We start from the raw sequence: 18,207 nt of genomic DNA on the forward strand, positions 1-18,207 counted from the left end.
ATTGTACTTCATTTGTCATCACCTAACCTGATCTCAGGAATAACAATTAGACACATTTAGCAGTCAAGAGTAAATAAGAACCAGATTAAAACTAGAAGAGATAAATCCAGTGAGCTGTTTATGACTCTGCCGAAACTTCCAGGGATTAATAAATTTAGGTATTTGAAGGGAAAAGATATGCACACAAAAACAACAAATAACATAAGTGAAACATGAATATTTTGCCTTGAGAATTAAGTTTGTTCCACAAGAAAAGCATGTCAAGAAAAATGACAAAATTGAGTAAATTTTCAAAATAAATAGTAAACATGCTTCTCAGTTAATAAAATTTGTATTTTAGCCTTTGCAGACCCAGCCAACAGGACAGGAGAAATGACTGGCTTCCAGAAATTAAGTGCAGCTGGCCACTGGGATGTGTTAGAACCATCATTAAAAGCGAGTAGTTAATACAGCTGTTCTTATTAATTCATTCACGAGAAAGGACAGAGAAGCAAAATATCAAAGGAGCACTGGGAATGCCTTCACTAATAGTGTGGACCCTTCGGGCAAAAGACCCTCAGAAGTGTGCTTTAGTCAAAGAGACCATTAGACTGTAACTTTATTAACTTACAACATAGAACACGGCAATGGGAGCCAGGAGGGCTTCTTTGAACACAAAGCAACAAGAGTACTTTCACCAAGCAGAAGACAGGTGGTTTGTTATCCATTACCCAACTGCTTTATCTCCAAAGGGAAAACAATAATAACATCTACGGTTTTCTGTGTTCACATTACAATAAAGTATACATAGACATCAAACTTACTACATGTTCTAAAAAGCCATGAATACTTATTTCTTTTGTATCTTAAAGTTAGCCAAATGTAAATAATATGACACATTTTTAAAGGAATTTTTAAAAATTTTATTTATATAAAGCAAATCAAAAAGCAAAGAATTCATATTTTTTCTTCTTGGAGTGACATTTTCAAATAAGACACCAGTTTGAATACATTTTCCATAAATTTCAATATATCATGTTATTATAAATAATATAATATTGTAAAAGCCATGTGTAACACTGGATTTAGAGACAAGGACTAAAACTGAGAACACAAATAATTGCCATTTGTTTTATTTTAGGAAATACGAATTCAGGCAGAAGAAAAATTATTGCAAGGATTAGAAAAATCATAGGTTTACATTCATCCTAAAATATTGATAAATTTTCTTTACAAGATAAGTCTGAGTAATAGAAGATTACATGTGTAAACTTAGCAAGTTTACAGAATATAATAAAAACTGAGAATCCAATAAATGAGCATGTTTAACATATGGGTCTACTAAAGAGATAATGTGTGGTAGTCAAAATGCACAGTTTGCTGAAAGAAGGTGATTCGTTCTGATTATTCAAGAAAAAAAAAGCTATTTTTACTGTCCCAAAGAGGGTAATGTTACATTAGTGGATACGACACCTGAGGATTTTCTAGTGACAGCAGAGTGGCTAGATATGCATTTGGTGGGAGGAAGGGTGAGGGGTGAGGGGGTGTCATTGCCATAACCTGCTGGTGTGGGTACCCTTCTATATTGTAAAAATCATTAGTTTTTTTTTTTTAAAGAACAATATAGATAATTACACTTTAATATTTTTTCAAATAATCACTTGACTTTGGAAAAAAAGGAATATCCTCAGGGAAATTTTGAAATAAGGATTAAACGCAGAGACAGATTGCTTCAAAACAGAGATCGTCGGCTCTACTTTCAAATCAGACTCTACTTTCAAATCAGGCAGCAATGCAGAGCATTTGTTAACATTTCCCTTTTAATTACCAGTTAATGTTTTCTTATTCGTAATTGCAAAAACCTACACTCTGAAAGTTATTTTTAAAGACTGTAAAGCCCAGGCCCAGGGAAAGTATTACTGTCACTGTGTCACTGAAATCTTCGTGCTGCTAAGCAACACCTGGGGTTTGGGTTTCCCGTATTTTCTTCCTCCTTTGGAGAGCTCAGGAGCTTAGATACCCCCCCCCCCGCATCAAACCTATCTTCTCTGCAGCTCAGCAGTTATAATTATATATCAGACTTAAAGAACAGAGTCAGTTACCTGGACGTCCCTAAGTATTTTGCGTTTCACATCACGCAGGGGCAATTTTAGGCATTTCACACACAATTTTAATTGTTTAGTCAGACAGTCAGTGTCACACGGATAAGATTAAATGTAAACTTGCTGGGATTTTTGGACAGTTTTTAAAAAGTATCCTTACTATTTTTCATTACAAGTAGGACATCTAGAAAAGTATCTTAATGACATTTGAATTTTAGGCAACTTCTTTGGTGCACAATCTTATTTTTCATCTACATCTTAATTTTTTAAAACTCTGAAAATTAGTATATTGCTATAACATTGGTGAAGGAATGGAGATTATGTAAAATATGTATTTGCATTTTACATGGCGAAATATGCACATATTTTACACACATAAGCCTGATATGTTTTGATTTTTGGCTCTAAAATACAGAGATAACTGCTACTTTAAATATTGAATACATTTTGCTAAAAATACAGCTATAAGATCTTTAAACTTGCAAGTAAACAAGTTATACCTTACAGATTGACAGAAATTACATTTTATCTTCTTTACACAGGAATATACAAGCAATGATTTTTACCAAATGCAAAACACAGCCGCCTTAAAAAAAAAAAAGCACAGTATGAAAAAAATGTTTCCCCTGTTCAAATCGTATCAATGAAATTCAAGCAAGTGTAGCTGAGAAAAATCTACAAATCTACATGCTTACATAAAAAAAAAAACAAACATATATACATACCTACAAATCCACATTCCTACATATACGCATTCAAAACATGCATTTGGTGGCAGCAAATGGACTTTTTAATGATCTCAGTAAGGAAAAATTGTTTCCCAGCAGGAATTCCGCAGATTTCAAAACTATCTGAAGGCACATAATGGAATTACTAAAGCTCAGGTATTGCCTTTTTTATTATTTTTAGCATCTGCCACTCTTCCATGAAAGCACATTCATTCATTCTGTCACCTAAATTAGCAGCATGACAAGTTATGACAAACCAAGTAGCTTGGGTAAGGGCTCAAAGATAACATATTTGTCCACAGAAATAATTTTATCTGTCTGCTGTCTTTTCTGGACACTTCTCATCCATTTTATTACCTTATTCTCCGAAAATCAGACTAAACTCCAATTGCATTGTCCTGAATCATTCTGAATAAAATATGGATTGCATGGAGAAGCCAGTGATGTGAATATTTGAGTATGCAACTAAAAATGGCTTTCCAAATTTGGGGATTTTCAAAACTTTACTTTTATATCTGCATAGTGAAAACATCCCTAAATGATCCCTAAACATTTTGCTTCAGTTACTGTTAAACTAGAAAAGTGCATTGCAGTACAGCAAATTCACCTGCTTCAGTAAACATGACCAGGATTCTATTCCAGTTGATCTTAAGCTATTACCATGACAACTGTCTTTTCTCACACAAAATAATAAATAACCTTATCAAACAAATTTATGAAGCATTTCTATGATTTGAGTTCCTGTGTTTTGAGTGCTTTCCAGCCTAAGAGGCCCATCTTCCAGCACTATATGGGACAATATTCCAATACACAGTGACAATGGACCTGAGCATACAAACAATTGTGAAGATGGTGCAAGACCAGGCAATGTTTTGTTCTGTTGTACCTGGGGTCGCCATGCGTTGGAGCCAACTTGACAGCAACTAACAACAACAACTATGATTTAGGTTGAGAAGTTTAGTGCCAATAGACTTCATAAATTATAACGATGATCCTGAAAAGTGGTAAAGTTTGTTAAAGTCTACTGTTAACAGCTTTGCTTTTGAAAACTTAAATTTGGCTCTGTAGATTGACCAGATGTTCAAATTATCATTGAAAAATATATCTCTAATGCAAAAAAGTCCCTTAACATATTATATTTATAATTATGTAAATAAATAGTGGGAGTAGATATGCATATTTTTATACAGAGCTCCAAGATTATTTACCCGGGAATTTCCAGAAATGTAGAATAAAATCAGAAGTATCAGGAGCTTAATTTAACTTGTTTCAAGAGAGCACTTCACTTTGTATACACACACATTTACCACAAGTCATTGTAAACCCTGTTCTATCAACAAACATTTATTGATGGCCGTTCAGTGTCAATCGTGCTAGAATGCCAAAAACTTGGTGATGAAAGTCATTAAGACCACAAAGAGCTCACAGTCCAATAGGGAATACAGCCAAGCAAACCAATTACATTTAAATGTCATTGTAAAGGAATCTGGAACCCTGGTGGCCCAGTGGTTAAGAACTTGGCTGCTAACCAAAAGCTTGGCAGTTTTAATCCACCAGCTGCTAATTGGAAACCCTATGGGGCAGTTCTATGCTGTTCTATAGGGTCGATATGAGTCAGAATCGACTTGATGGCAAGGAGTTTGTAAAGGAATCTACCAAATGTGATAGGAGTAAAGAGAAAAAACACATAACCTGACCTGACAGGGGTCATGGGGGGTTTTCACAGAGGCTGGTGTCTCAGCAGTCCTTGATAAAGTATGCTAGGCCAAGATGGTGAAAAGTGTTTGTTTGTTTGTTTTCTCTCATGAACAAAAAGGCAACAACATACTACAACAAGACCAATATGACTGAAGAAGAATTTGATGATTTCCACTGACCAAAACAACTGATGCTTATTTTAATACTGTTTATTGTCTGCTTTTAATAATTTTAAATAAATAAATATATACTTCATGTAGCAATATATAAAATACAAAAAATGAAAATCACTATCATTTCTACCATACAAAGATAATTGATATTAATATTTCTGTGTATTTCTTTTCATTGTTTTTTCTAGATAGCTACTTTCTTTATTAAATCGGCATCATAGAGAGTATGTAATTTTATACCCTGTTTTTCTACTTAACGTTGCCAACATTTTCCCATGTCATTAAATATGTTTAATCTTCTTTAAAAACAATAGTTTTAATTAATGAAAAATGCACCATCATCAAAAAGTACCAAAATATATTTATTCATGTGCTTTTAGATTGTTTATAAATTTTAAAAATTAAAAAACTACAAGAATATCAATATACAGTGTGATTATTTCTTTAGGATAGATTTTAAAAAATGAAATTACTAAAGCAAAGAGTAAAAACGTTTTTAAGGACCTTGATGTACACTTCCAAACTAGTTTCCAGGCAGAATATATTTCTACAATAAGGTATAAGAGACCCTTCTTCCAAGCAGCATTTATTATTATAACTCTGTCTTTATATCAGCTGGAAATTTTTTTTATCTTGGTTAAACTTTTCATTTTGAATATGCAAAATACATCTTGAAATTCTTGATCACATTATTCGATTATCATGTAAATAATCAGTAATAATTTTATTTCAATAGCCATGACAGCATATATTCATGGTTAACAAAGTCAAAAAATCAGAAACCTGAAATTTAAAACATCGTTTTCAAACTGAGAAGACAATAAAAGGTATGGATTTCTTCAGTAGCTGAGATTTTTGAACACTTCTTACCAACGGATTGTCTGCAAACTCTGCTAACAGGGAGCATAGCTGGGGTACACACGAAGGTGTGGAGCATTAAATCCACCTTCACTCCTTGACTTCCTCATTCACAATTTTTTCATTACAATTTGAGCTATATAATGTTGACTTTCCTTATAATTCAGAATATTTCTGTACATTTTGTGATTCTTCAATGAAACTTAGAATAAGCAAGCTCTTGTAGCTGTGTTTTTATTTTTTAGAACAAACCAAAACCAAAAAACAAAAGCCTGTTGCCATCGAGCCGATTCTGACTCAGCCACCCTATCCGACAGAGTAGAACTGCCCTACAGGGTTTCCAAAGATGGGCTGGTGGATTTGAACTGCCAACGTTTTGGCTATCAGGCAAGTTCTTAGCCGCTGTACTACCAGAGCTCCTTTAGAACAAAAGAAGAGCTTAAAAAAAAAAAAAAACCCAAACTCCAGGGTTAATCCCTTCGACCAGTCCCTAGCCTATAGTATTTCTCTACTAAAATTACAACTTTTAGGAGATTCAGATATGGTACCAACAAACCAAAAAAAAAAAAAAAAAACACTGCTGTCGAGTTGATTCCGACTCATAGCGACCCTATAGGACAGAGTAGAACTGCCCCATAGAGTTTCTAAGGAGTGCCTGGCGGATTTGAACTGCCGACCTCTTGGTTAGCAGCCGTAGCACTTAACCACTATGCCACCAGGGTTTCCGTGGTACCAACAACTATGCCAAAATAGGTTAGAGCCAGCATTTGCTATAACTTAGAAAATCTTGAAATATATGCCTCTGTTTGCTGTAGACATGAAAAAATTTCACTTGCTTTGAAGAGCTTCTTAAACACGTTGTAGGACTCTGTGAAGCCCTGGATTAATACAAATTTTTGGATTAATATTTGAAGATTCTCTGAAACATATATACAATAATTATAACCTAATATTGCTGAGAATAATTGAAGTTAGCTTCTGAAAGAGACAAATCCCAAAATCTCCGTGACTTCACACAGCAAAGATATATTTCTTGCCCGCCAGAAGTGCCATGAAGGTTGGATGGTCCTGTTTCATCTTGTTCTGCCATCGGAAACATGTGCCTCCAAAGTTACGGTGGAAGAGAGAGTGATGAGGGAGGCACACCAGCTCATATCTCCCTCAGTTAGAAGTGACAGGCTACTTCTGCCCATAGTTCATTAGCTATAACAGTATGGAAGCCTAGGGAACATGAGGAGCAGAGGGGAAATTTGGTGAGAACTACTTGTTTCTGCCATGTATCCTAACTAAAGAATATGTGATTTAAAAATCTGTAAATAAATGAGTGTTGAAAAATGAAAGATGACTGGCTCAAGGGAAAGCAAAGGTGAGAATGAGCAGGGCAGCCTCAGAGAACCTTAAGAAAATGGATCTAGTTAGAGTGGAGGATACATCTTGAGAAATAGGGGGAAATAAACTCAAATAGACAAAGTAGAGAATCTTACCACACAGAGGAACTTAGAATTGTTACAGTAGAAAACTGGGAGGCATTTAAAGTTGTTGAACAAAAGGCTAAGATCTTCTTGTTTAAAAATTATATTGTTGTTAGGTGCCGTCGAGTCGATTCCAACTCATAGCGACCCTGTGTAAAACAGAAGGAAATACTACCTGGTCCTGGGCCATTCTCACAATTGTTGCTATGTTTGAGCCCATTGTTGCAGCCGCTGTGTCAATCCATCTTATTGAGGGTCTTCCTCTTTTTCACTGACCCTCTGCTTTAGCAAGAATGATGTCCTTCCCCAGGGGCTGGTCCCTCTTGATAACATATCCAAATGTACATGAGACAAAGTCTCGCCACCGTTGCCTCCAAGGATGGCAGTACCTCTCCCAAGACAAATGTATTCATTCTTTTGGCAGTCCATGGTATATTTAATATTCTCATGAATTATACTCTGCCTATTTCTAAGAGGACACGAAGTAGTGTACCCAGTAAAATACACCCCAAAATTAGGCATCAGGGGATAAAACCAAGTAGAGTCTGCTTACGGGGCCTAATGAATTTAATGAAACAGAAGGAAGAGAGATACTGGGCTACCCAGTACTTGAAACAACAGCAGGGCAGTGATTACTCAGCCGTGACATGAATTTGGGTCTTAATTTTCTTATTTAAAACAAAAAGGGAAGAAATTCAGTAAAATAATTTTCAGTGTTTGTGTCAAAAGAAAATAACCTTCAGCCAGATGTGTCATGATGCAAGCAGTGTTTCAGGAAGTCTTGATTGGCAGTGTCCTGCCACGTGAGTTGGAAGGACTGGCAAGGAGAGGCTACAGAGAGCGAGGCCATTGCAAGAGCTCCTGCACCATTACAGGCAACACTCCAATCAACAAAGTAAGATGGCGGTGGTGGTGATCAGCCGCAGTATGGCGGTGGTGGTGATCAGCCGCAGTAGGAACTGTGCATCATTGGGGCTCCTGCATATTCTCTGAGAAGGAGCAGCGTTGCTAAAGGGAGGTGAGGACATCCTAGAGTTCTCATAAAGAAGAGAAGACATCACTGAACCTGGAACAACAGGCCATTCCCCAAGCACACTGAGCTTTCCACAGTGCGTTTCGGGTACTTTCCTTCAGCTCATTCCTTTAACTTCTGCCAAGGGACATAAGACTGATGCAGCTGGAGCTTCACACAAGCTAACGTTGATTCTTTAGACAAGATAAGGAGATGACTTACATGAATAATTTAACTCACCATGACTAATGGCATTGCTTTGGGAACACCCAAGCTTCATTCAGAAAATCACACAATCTAAAAGCTGTAGGAAACCTTTGGCAATCATTCACAGTACTTTCTCTTCAAGTAATGCCAGGTCTAAATCATTATAATGACTACTATTTTAACATATTTTGGCACAGTAGATGGCACACTCTCTAATTGATGGGTGGCCTTAGACACTGTAAAATACCTCTAGTTACATATTAATATTTTTATGGAGAAAGATATGTAAAAGTATACTCCCAATACTACAGGACAAGGAAACTTAAACACAAAAATATTAATAATGGGCTAAAGACAACAACAACTACCATCCTTAAGGTTTTAGAACAAATTAAATAAAGAAAATTAGAGTATAGAAACAGTAAATGTCGTGACACTCTTTCTTGAAGCTGAGTACCTTCCTTTTTCAAATGCCTAAGGCATTGTTACACATTTTCCTGTGTGTGGCCAAAAAAAAAAAAAAAAACAGAACTGTTTTATAAAGGCCTGCTATTTAAAAACACACGTGATGTTATCAATAAGGGTACTAACAGCTGACTTAATCTCATTTTGTGCTATTTCTCATACAATAAAGAGGAAATCAAATTTCTAAATCCATTCAACCAAGAAAATATGAACAACTAATTAATTAAAATTATCACCACGACAAATCATCACCCTCTCAGCTACTTCTACCACTTTTCATTATTTTTCAGTAATTATTAAATCATCATTCATTCACAGATATTTACTGATTCTCTCATCATAATGCAGATGATGTGGTTTTGTTCCCTGGATTAACATGTGACAGTCTTCTAAGACCTTGGATTCTAGACCGTGGATCTCAGACTTATTAAATATATTATCACATGCTTAGGGCTCCTTTGAGAGAAAAGGGATTAATCTGTCTATTCTATCTTCTATAGGCTCTGCCATAGCATCGGTATAGAAAGGTTCTGTAACCAAACAATTGTACAAAATACCTCTCTATAATAAAAAAGGTGAATCCAGCAGAATATGAGAGTTATGACTCTGAAAGCCGTGTCTCCTCTCTATCAAATAATAAGTTCTAATATTCTTCTATGGACTAACTCTGAGATTCTGTCAGGCTAAGTTAAAAATATCATAAATTGCAAAGCAAGGTTTTTTTCTTTTCCTTTTTTTTGCTTTTTCTTTGCTTGCTTGCTTTTTTTTTCCCAACAGTTTTGCTAATTTCTTGAAAATAAGATAATGGGAAAAACCAGTAAAAAATATACTAGAAGGGAGCATTTTAAATAAATGGACTAAGGACAATTTTGGAAACATTGTTATGAGGGACAGTGGAGTATATTCAGGAACATGTAGTTTGCCATCTTTAAACGCACGTTGTCAAGTTGACCTGGAGAGTTCAAACTGAGACATACTGACAGTCAGGTTAATAAGCACTTAGACGTTTTCCGACCATCTCTCGTTCCTTTGATAAATTATGACAGCTTCTTTGTAAACACCTCAAGCTATACTTTTCTAAAAGATACGGCCATTTTCATTATCCAAGGATTGTGAACATAGAGTGTACTAAAATATCTTAAATAAACAAATATTTCATTCAAAAAGAAGATTCAAGAAAAAAGTTCAGGGTGATGGAAGCTCTTTCATTTCCTAATTTTGTAAACTGATAGAACTCTATAGAACTCTAAATGATCTAAATTCATGTCTTAGTTTAATTTTTAAAAATCTAAACTGAGAAGATGGTATTGATTCTTCTATGATCTACTAATGGCCAAAATAGTATCCTTTTGATGCAAAAAAAAAAAAAAATTAAGAGCCCTGGGTATATTGATGCAGGACAGAGGAAGTTCATAATTAGCTGCAGAACTGTCATAATTACTAACACTCCCCTGTCATCTTAGTGTTGTTGGAATGCTTTAATAAATCATTAAATTCCAATCTTAACAAATGGTAGTTCCGTTATTCTCAATTCTTTTCACAACCATCTAAGTAAAGAAGTTCCCTTCTAGTGAGAGACAATTTGCCAACATCCATAAGAACACCAACTCTTTCCTCCAACCAATTAGAAATAAATTTATTTGTAAAAATTATTTTTCATTTATGTATTCATTCAACATGCTATAAGAAAGTCCAAATTGAAGTGTATTTGCAACAAGCGTATTTATGAGTTTAATTTATGCCTAATATTTCTATTTATATAAGCATACTACTGGTCTTGTTTGGATTTTAAATCCTGAACAAGTGGAGACGCTGTACTCTACACGTCGTCAGTACTCAATGTGTGTGCTATAGACCCAGGCCTCAGAGATGGCCGAGAACCATGGCCTCTGAAGTGGAGACGCTGTACTCTACACGTCGTCAGTACTCAATGTGTGTGCTATAGACCCAGGCCTCAGAGATGGCCGAGAACCATGGCCTCTGAAGTGGAGACGCTGTACTCTACACATCGTCAGTACTCAATGTGTGTGCTATAGACCCAGGCCTCAGAGATGGCGGAGAACCATGGCCTCTGAAGTGGAGACGCTGTACTCTACACATCGTCAGTACTCAATGTGTGTGCTATAGACCCAGGCCTCAGAGGTGGCAGAGAACCATGGCCTCTGAAGTGGAGACGCTGTACTCTACACATCGTCAGTACTCAATGTGTGTGCTATAGACCCAGGCCTCAGAGATGGCGGAGAACCATGGCCTCTGACACCCAAATAAGTACAGCAGGCATATTTTCACACCTATGTATTTCCCAGGAAACTCATATTTCTATTACCTGCAGTTTCATGAATTCTACTTCCGCTTTGTAGAGTATGCACTTGGTGCAATGCAGATACATTTTTTTTTTTTAAACTTACAAGTATTACAACCCCACAGAAATAATGCAACTGGTCAATATTTTTCCTAAGAATAGGCCCCCACTGTATTTTCTATACTAATAAAACAGATACTTTTGAACTAATCTATTCTGTTTGCCAACCCTTATCCCCATAATGTGTCTAATAAAAACTGGCATTTAGACACAGATTGTACAGTATGTAGAAGATAAGCTTATCAGCTGTTTTACAATCGCAAGGGTAAATTTCTTGATAAAACTGTACAACATGAACTAACCTGACTTTTGTTAGTAATATCTGACTGTATCACTTTTCTCCTAGCTACCTGTTTGTAAGACGCCTTAAGGCACAATTAAACTAATGACTTCCCGAACATTAGAACAGTGGACGTGGGTTAAAAGGCTCAGAAATTTTCTTTTCCACAAACTTAGAAAAGGCTTGTTTTAAATTTAGTGTTTTAATCTCCCATATGTTTTTCGTAAAACCTCTCCTTGAAAACCGTTTGCACAAAAGTGTAATTCTTGTGCCATCTACAGGATATTTTTGGAAAACAGGCCTATGAAGTCAGTCAGAATTTTAGTATCTTTGATCTTTCTTCTTATTATTAATATATCAGAGGTTTTTGTTCAAATATATTTGTTATTTTAAATTGCAAAATGGGTTGGTTAAAATTCTGTTATAAAGCAAAAGAATACAAACCTTCATTTATATGGGTACGTAAATATCCCCAGAATTTTGCATATATATGCATATGTATATATAATATGGACATATACACTTTACAGTTTCCAAAGCACTTATATATTATCTTTTGTATTTATCGAATTCCTGTGACGTAGATAAGGCAATAACTTGTGTATCATTTTACAGATGAGAAAACCCAGGTTTAAAGACCTAAAGCAGTAGTTTGTCCAAAGTTTCAGAGCTATTGAGCAATATCACCAAGAGTCAAGCCTGTATCTTTGTACTCCAAGTAAAAAATTATTTCCACTACTGTTGTGGTCATTATTATCATTATAGTCATTGAAGAAAATTACATCTAATCCCTAATTATTCTCCTTGTTTAAAAATTTCTTAAAACATCTATTTTGAGAGTTAGAATAGTTCCTGGATATGATGATCATGCCAGAGAATCAGACATTTACATCTATCTCAACTCTTCCATCGCTCCTGAACTTTAACTAACAAGCCTGTAGTAAAACAAGAGCGCATCTCACCAATAGAAACCTGTAGCAGAGTCCCACAAACGAGTTAGCACGCACACGATGAATTGTCCATGCGATAGCACTGGAACACGCAAACGCCAGCTCGCTGTTCTTATAACCCTTCGATAACCTAGAGAGAACCAAAAAGGTGCTTTAGCGTCATTGAGGTAACCATATGTCCTGGTTTGCCTGGGACTGCAGTTCTCCACATCCAAAAGTGTACCAATATGGAAAATTAGATGGTCACGTGAACACTGCGGATGACGTGGAGCGGCACACCTCATCCAATGGCACTAACTGCAACCTGAATGTGAAAGTCAGACCAGTGAGATAGGCACGGAGAAAGGATTAATCTTGTTAGAAATGCATCCATCTTACATGCATCCTGGAAAACACATCAGACTTACAACTAGAAGAAAGGTTTCAATTCCAGCCTTGTGTGTTACCTAGTTGGTCCATTTATGTACCCCACTGACATTCTCTCAGCCTCTGTTTCCTTGTGAGAGAATAATATTGCCTCCTCCCAAGGTTTTTACGAGGACTAAAGAAGACAACCTTGTGAAATCGACTGTAACTATACCAAGCAGCCAGTTGTTTATAAATAAATGTTCATTATAAATCTGTTAAGTTTCTTGAGTTTCGAGAGACAGCCTAGACATGAAAAATATCAAATAGGTGCTTTTATGGAGTAGAGTTTAAGTGACAGGGAATGTACTATCTTTATAAGAATAAATTTTCTTTCTGTAATCTAATCAGAAACATCCATTTTTGAAGATCAGTAATTCTCACAAATAAACCAACAGAACATGGCCTTTCCTGGTGTGCAAGAAATGCCAAAAACCTCTTGATGCTAATTGGCTTTCAAGCATTGATGATTCAGGGGCTTTATCTAATGAGAATACCTCTTCTTAGAGCTGTGATTCCGAAATTATGGATTACAAGGCCAAGTTAAAAGCCCAATTTGACTCTGCCCGTATGTCTTCTTGTTAGCTGCTGTTGAGTTGGCTCTAACCCATGGCAACCTCATGTATAACAAGGACAAAATGTTGCCTAGTCCTGTACCGTCTTCATGATCCCTGGTAAGTTTGAGTCCATTGTTGTGGCTATGTGTCAGTCCATCTCACTGAAGATTTTCCTCTTTTTTGCTGACCTTCTACTTAATCAAACATAATAACTGGTCTTTCCTGATAAAGTGTCCAGAGTAAGCAAGATGAAGTCTTTCCATCGTTGCTTCCCTGGGGTATTCTGGATGTAAAATATACAAGTTTACATAGATAGATATGTGTCAGTATATATTTATACATACAAGCACATAATAGTGTTAAATTACATATATGTATGTATGTAAATTTATGAATCTATGTGCAATTCAAAGAGAATTATAAAAATTCTAAAGCCTGTATCATAGGTTTTTAATTAAGAATCCTCACCCTAGACAATGACATTTTCTTTAGTGATCCCATATACACATATGTTACTGCAGGTAATAAAGAGCGAAAATAACATTTAGTAAGTCAATACCTTCGCTACGCTACTATACCCTGATATTTCTTACTGTGTTCCATACTAGCCAGTTCCGTTCCATTCTATTCTATAATATTCTGTTCTGGTTTAAAAAACAAAAGCAAATCAATCACAAAAGGACAAATATGAGCCCTCTAGTATAAAAACTCATGAAAAGGTTTACACACAAAAAGAAACAAAGTTTGATGGTTACAAGGGAGGGGACGGGTGGGGTAGGAAAAATACACACAAAGAAAAAGCAAACCAACAACAACAAAAAACACACACACACGTTGGTTCAACCAACTATGTTGAGTTCAGATTTCATGTCCCAAGATTGATCATCAGTGTTGTAGCGTATGACAGCAGTTGTCTCAGGTCTTCTGGTATGGAAGGCAGCATAACGCTAACTAGTGGTCAGTCATCCAAGGGAGACCGCCTCTGAAGGGGACATGGAGCTAAAGGAAACTCCAGAGCAAAGCCCTCCGGCCTCCTCCCTGTTGTACACAGACACCTGGTGCACTTGTGGTGAAAGAAGTCTCGTTCTCTGAAAGGCTGCTTTTGGTGTTTGTTTTAAGTGGACCGATTTAATTAGCATTGACATAAAAAATGAATTGTGAATGGGGAAACCAGGAGACTCACACAATGCTGTACCCCACTGAAATAAAACAGTCTTGAAACACTCCTTTTAAGGAAGAATCTCTTATCAAAAACCCCGGTAAAATATGGTAAATTACAGTGTATCCAACAGAAGCTTATGCATTTATTTATATTGACCTCGTTTCCAGAGGGATTTGAGAGGACTTCAAGAGGAATTAAGGACGCTCAAGAGGAGTTAAGGGTTGTTTGCTTGTCTGTTTCCAGTTAATTTGGGAATTAAGTGCATAAGTAAGTAAACACCTGGAACTGTGTAAGAGTTTGTTGAACAGTGGCATTCTGAAATGCACAAGAACAGTGAATTGCTGATGATTCCAAGGTCTTAGATTCAGGCAGGCTGTTTCCAGTGTTGATGAGGGCAACCTGTAGTCTGCACAGCTATTTACCATCTGAATAAAAGACAAATTTGAGGTGATCTTTGTTGTTGTTGTTTTGAGCAAGAGCAGAGTCCTATGTAAAAGTTAAACAAGTAAACTTTGTAGTTAGATTCATATTTCAGCTTAGAAATGGAGATTTGGAAAAATATTCATTGATTCATTTATCTGAAACATAATGTATTGAGTTAGTACTATATGCCAGACACTGTTCCAGGTGCTTGGAATACGTCAGGGAACACACAACAAACAAAATCACCTACCCTCATGGATTTTGCCAGTTGGAGAACAAACTAGCAATAAACAGTACACATGATACCAAAAAAAAAAAAACCAGTTACCATCAAAACGATTGACTCATGGCAAACCCACGTGTGTTGGAGTAGAGGTGCACTCCATAGGGTTTTCATGGCTGTGACCTTCTTTAAGCAGATTGCTGGGTCTTTCTCCCAAGCCACCTCTGGGTGGGTTTGAGTCACCAACCTTTCAGGTAAACATTTGGACCACTCAGGGACTCCTATACATGTGATAAATAAGCAAATTATACTATGTATTAAAAGGTGATCTAAACTTGTAGAAAAAAAAAAAAGGCCAGGGAAGTGGAGATCAGGAAAGCAGAGTTGGGGAAAGCATAGGGTCCGTTTGAGAAATGGTGCAGGGAGACAGAAGAATGATTTAAAACAGATACGGAGAAAATGGGCTTCTAAGAAGTTTTGCCACCTGGATAATGCAAATCTTTTTGACGCACCTATGTCACCAATCCAGGTGTCCAGTTTTTCTGGCAAATTATAGCTTGCAGAGAGTGTTAAATAAATGGGCTTCCTTTGTTCAAAAAACAACTCCACATGTTGCAATTTTAACCAAAGAAAACTCCAATATGCCATTAACCAAATGCATCGAATAAAAGGTTTGAGTTAAAAAGCAATTTGGGAGTGTTTTATGAATGTTATTTTGGTAAAGAACATTAATATCATTTTCTGATAACCTGTGACATCAAAACATTATGAAAGAGAATCACAGTTTATTAAAAGCTATATAATGCTTAGTGTACTGTTAAGCTCTGTGTATCTCGGTGACAATATCACAAGAAAATGGTTTAAATACATGTTTATAGATAAAACAAATGAGCTTGGACCCTCTGCTTTGAATTGGGGGATTTAACGATAGCTTATTGCACATGTAAAATACCTCTGAAGAAAAAATATATCATTCTTTGAACACTGAATAATTGGATTCATAACCTATATCGTTTGATTGCATATATTTGCCACTAATGTTTTGTTTTACGTAAGAAGACAGGACTATCTGAAGTATCTCACCAATGGTAAACTTAAATAAATAAATAAAAGACACTCTGTTTCATTGCTGTCTTAGTTGTCTAGTACTGCTCTAACAGACATACCTCAAGTGGATGGCTTCATCAAAGAGAAATTTATTTTCTCACAGTCTAGGAGGCTAGAAGTCCAAATTCAAGGTGTCAGCTCCAGGGGAAGCTTTCTCTCTGTCGGCTCTGGAGGAAGGTCCTTGTCATCCATCTTCTCAGGCTGAGGAGATTCTCCGTGCAGCGACACCAGGTCCAAAGGATGTGCTATGCTCACCTTGCTTCTTTCTTGGTGGTATGAGGTCCCCTGTCTCTCTACTCTCTTCTCTCTTTTATATCTCAAGAGAGATTGACTTAAGACACAGTCTAAATTATAGATTGAGACCTGCCTCATTAACATAACTGCTGCTAATCCCACCTCATTAACATCACAGAGGTAGGATTTACAGCACATAGGAAAATCACATCAGATGACAAAATGGTGGACAATCACACAATACTGAGAATCATGGCCTAGCCAAACTGACACACACTTTTGGGAGACACAATTCAATCCATAACAGTTGCTTACATCCGAAATCTTCAAAAAGGTCCCTGATGGCCTCTACATTAAAAAAAGGTGCCAGTATATTATACAATATAAATACTATAGTCTAGGGAAAAGAAAAGATGTAAGAGTAAAGTTTTCATGTGAGAGTTGAGTTGGAGAGTGTGAGAGAAAAAAGGTACGGTATATGCATGGACATGTGCATGTTTGTGTATACTTATAGTATGGACTTTTAATCAAGTATGTACAAACGATGAAATTCAATGGAATTCAAGCTGTGAAGGATTGGGGAGGAAATGGGACTCCAGTGAGAGTTCTTCGAATTTGAAAAGCATGCTCAAAATTTCCAGCTGCTTTTTCTAGCTTCTACTTAAAGAAATGCCCAATTTATTCTATTTACGGTAAATCTTTTAACCAGTGCATTCCAGCACAGTGGTTCACGTGTGTGAGCATCCTGGGATAGTGGAAGAGACTGGAAGTCTAGAGCTCTAGGCTGGTTCCCTTCACTCATTAGCAGCCAAGTATGTTATGTAAATATCAATCTTTGCTCCATGTTCCATGATGAGAAAGGGATTGGAATAAGCATCCATCTAGGACAACCTGGATTTCCTTGACAGAGCTATGATTGAAACTGCAAGTACCACAAGAATCGTATCCGGTTGTGAGAAAGAAGAGCTAGAGGTGTCCTTCCCAACCATTAACGATCTTAGTCTTAAAAGCAGAGTCCTGGTAACCAAAAGGTGGGCAGTGCGAATCTACCAGCCGCTCCTTGAAAATCCTGTGGGGCAGTTCTCCTCTGTACTATAGGGTCTCTATGAGTTGAAGAGACTCAAAGGCAACAGCTTTTGTTTTGTTTTGGTACTCTTAGAAGCAATGAATGTATACTTTAATCCAAGGATCAGCAAACTGTAGCCTGCTGGCCAAATCCAGCTCACTGCCTGTTTCTATAAATAAAGTTTTATTGGAACACATCCATGCCCATTTGTTTATGCATTGTCTGTGACAGCTTTCTCACTACAACAACAAAGTTAAATAGTTGTGCCAGGGACTGTATGACCTGCAAAGCCCAAAATATTTACTATCTGGTCCTCTATAAAAAAAGTTTGTTGGCTCCTGTTTTAATCTATCAAGATCTAAATCATTCTTTATTTCCTATCTGCACATCATTCCAAATTTAGTTATCCATGTTTTGTGCTTTAGTCTCAACAACAACAACAAATAATTAAAATAATTTTTATATGTCTTATTTCTTTGAGGAAAATCTTATAGTAATTGCAGGGTAAGGATCAGCATAAATCCAATCCCCAAAATGTGGAGATTGATCCAGTCCTTATATTCCCAGTCTCCATCCTCATTGACAGCTACCTCTGTGACAGCTTTCTCCCTCTCTCTCACTCTCTCTGACCCTAGCTACCCAGGGCTAGGTCAGGGTTCACAGGCTGCCAAATAAGCAGACACCACACTAGTTTGGGTAATTCCAAACAATACCCCAACCTTTGACCTTCTGGCCACCAATTGG

Source organism: Loxodonta africana, chromosome 21, assembly GCF_030014295.1.
Source record: "Loxodonta africana isolate mLoxAfr1 chromosome 21, mLoxAfr1.hap2, whole genome shotgun sequence".
Classification (NCBI taxonomy): Eukaryota; Metazoa; Chordata; class Mammalia; order Proboscidea; family Elephantidae; genus Loxodonta; species Loxodonta africana.